This window comes from Aethalodelphis obliquidens, unplaced genomic scaffold (assembly GCF_003676395.1).
Source record: "Aethalodelphis obliquidens isolate GAN/ISIS:26980383/991018 unplaced genomic scaffold, ASM367639v1 scaffold34, whole genome shotgun sequence".
Classification (NCBI taxonomy): Eukaryota; Metazoa; Chordata; class Mammalia; order Artiodactyla; family Delphinidae; genus Aethalodelphis; species Aethalodelphis obliquidens.
The window spans coordinates 719,631-721,558 of record NW_020837978.1 but is presented as its reverse complement, the minus strand read 5'-3'; the positions used below and the strand labels follow the sequence as shown (position 1 = coordinate 721,558).

General features: G+C 48.6%; 1 long non-coding RNA gene across 2 annotated transcripts in view; it reads left to right on the top strand.

Moving 5' to 3' along the window:
• Window positions 1-1,928, top strand: part of LOC113631647 (uncharacterized) — a 142,346-nt gene that overhangs the window by 78,276 nt on the left and 62,142 nt on the right. The window lies entirely within an intron of this gene.

The window sequence follows — 1,928 nt, the reverse complement described above, 5'->3', positions numbered from 1 at the left end:
CACACACACACACACACACACACACACACACACACACACACACACACCCCTGGGCCTGGGTCCCTCTATCTCTGAGCTGATGTGCTGGCCGCACCCCAGCATGGCCTGGGGCAGAGTTACTTCTCCTGGGGAACTTCACACCCACCACACCAGTGGAGCTGGTGGAGTCCACACACCCGCCCGCAGGTTTTACTGGTAGAGGATGCTGGTTTGGAACGTCTGGCACCTTTAGTGCCTTTGGTTCTCCAACAGTAAGATGGGGTGAGAGCCTGCGGCCAGCTCCTCCCCACGCTGTCCGGTGATGTCACGTTGGCCGTAACTGGAGTATTTCCATCAGAGAGACAGGCAGATGCTATGAATCAGGGCTTGGGGTTTCCACAGAATCAGTGATCACATACTTAGCTGCACATCTCTGCTTTATTCCTCATCACCTTGCAGAGAAATCAAGATAAAACAATTCTAACAGTGCCTGGCAGTAAGCGCCCAGTGGAAACCAGGTGCTGCTATCACTGTTACCGTGTTTCCGATGCACAGGTAATTCTGACCCACACCAAAGTTTGAGAACCACCATTTTGGCAGAAAAGGGTGGTTAGTCTTTGTAAAAAACACAGGATTCCTCCCTGCCTGGGGCGTCCTTCACAGGACAGCTTCCTTCACAGCCTGGACCTGCAGGATTGGGGCAATCACGCACAGATGGTGCTGGGGCGTCTGCACCCTACTCGCTTTCCTTATTTGGGAGTGGGAGGTTGCCAGCTCCACGCGGGAAAGACTTACGGCCTGACGTGCAGACTGAAAAGTGCCTCCTTTCAGCTGAAAGGTGGGTTTGCCTAAAGAAGCGCTTCTTTATGGGTGGGTGGGTGGCAGATACGGGGAGGGCCTTGTAGAGGGAGGAGGAACTCAAGGGAAAGGGTCACAGATGCCCCCTGTGGACCAGCCTTGTCTCCTCTACCCCTGCTGATACCCTCATGTGAGACCCCAAGAGGACAGAGCCCTCCCCAGGTCCATCTCAGCTGTAGGACGATGTAGGGGCCGCCCAGGCTCCATCCAGAAATATCTCAGAGGACCTTCCCACTACCTGTTCTGGAGGCAACTCCAGTACCCTCAGAGCTGCAGCTTTAAAAGGCTTGCCTTGAAATCAACCCAGGTATTTTCTTTCCATTTTGCTTCTTGAATCAAAGAATCGGTCTCTAGAAAAATGTTTCAGTAGCTGAACTTCGTGTATATTAACAATTTTGTGTTACACTAAACCATTAACAAAGCTTCGTTTTGTTTTCAGTGCAAAGTGAGCATTTCTGGGGTCCACACTTCAACATAGCTGCTCAAAAGGTCTGAGGACGTCCTTTTGGCTGATAGAGTCCCAGAGGCACGGTGCTCCAGACACCCCGGGTTTATCTAGGTCAGAGCTTTGCCTCCAAGCACGAAAGCTCCTATCTCATCCATCAGGTTTTCCTAGGAACCAGTGCAAACATTTCTCTAAGTCGTTTATTGCCAAGGTTTAGACACTGGTTTACTTTTACTCATGAGTGATCTTAGGCAGATTTGATTTAAAGCCTTTGATTCTGTTAAATCCAATTTCATTTAGGAAGAAGGAGAAAGAGGTGGGGGAGGGAGGGGGGAGGGAGAGAAAAAGAAGAATGAAACCCGCTGTCTAGTTTAAAATAGTGCTGATTTAATTATGTGTTTCAGATTAATTTTTCCATTAAGTGAGGAAGCACGATATCGATTTGTTTTGTGTGTGACCGTTATAACTGAAGTGGATACTTGTCAAGTTATTACAAGGTGAAGTGTCTCTAACTAAACATATTAATCATGGATTGAGAGGGTGTTTTCACGCCCTGTGCTTATTAGAAGGATGGGCGCTATCACAGTCAAATCATACACACTTCAATTGCTTTGCTCAACTCAAAGTAGCAGGCTTACATATTCTG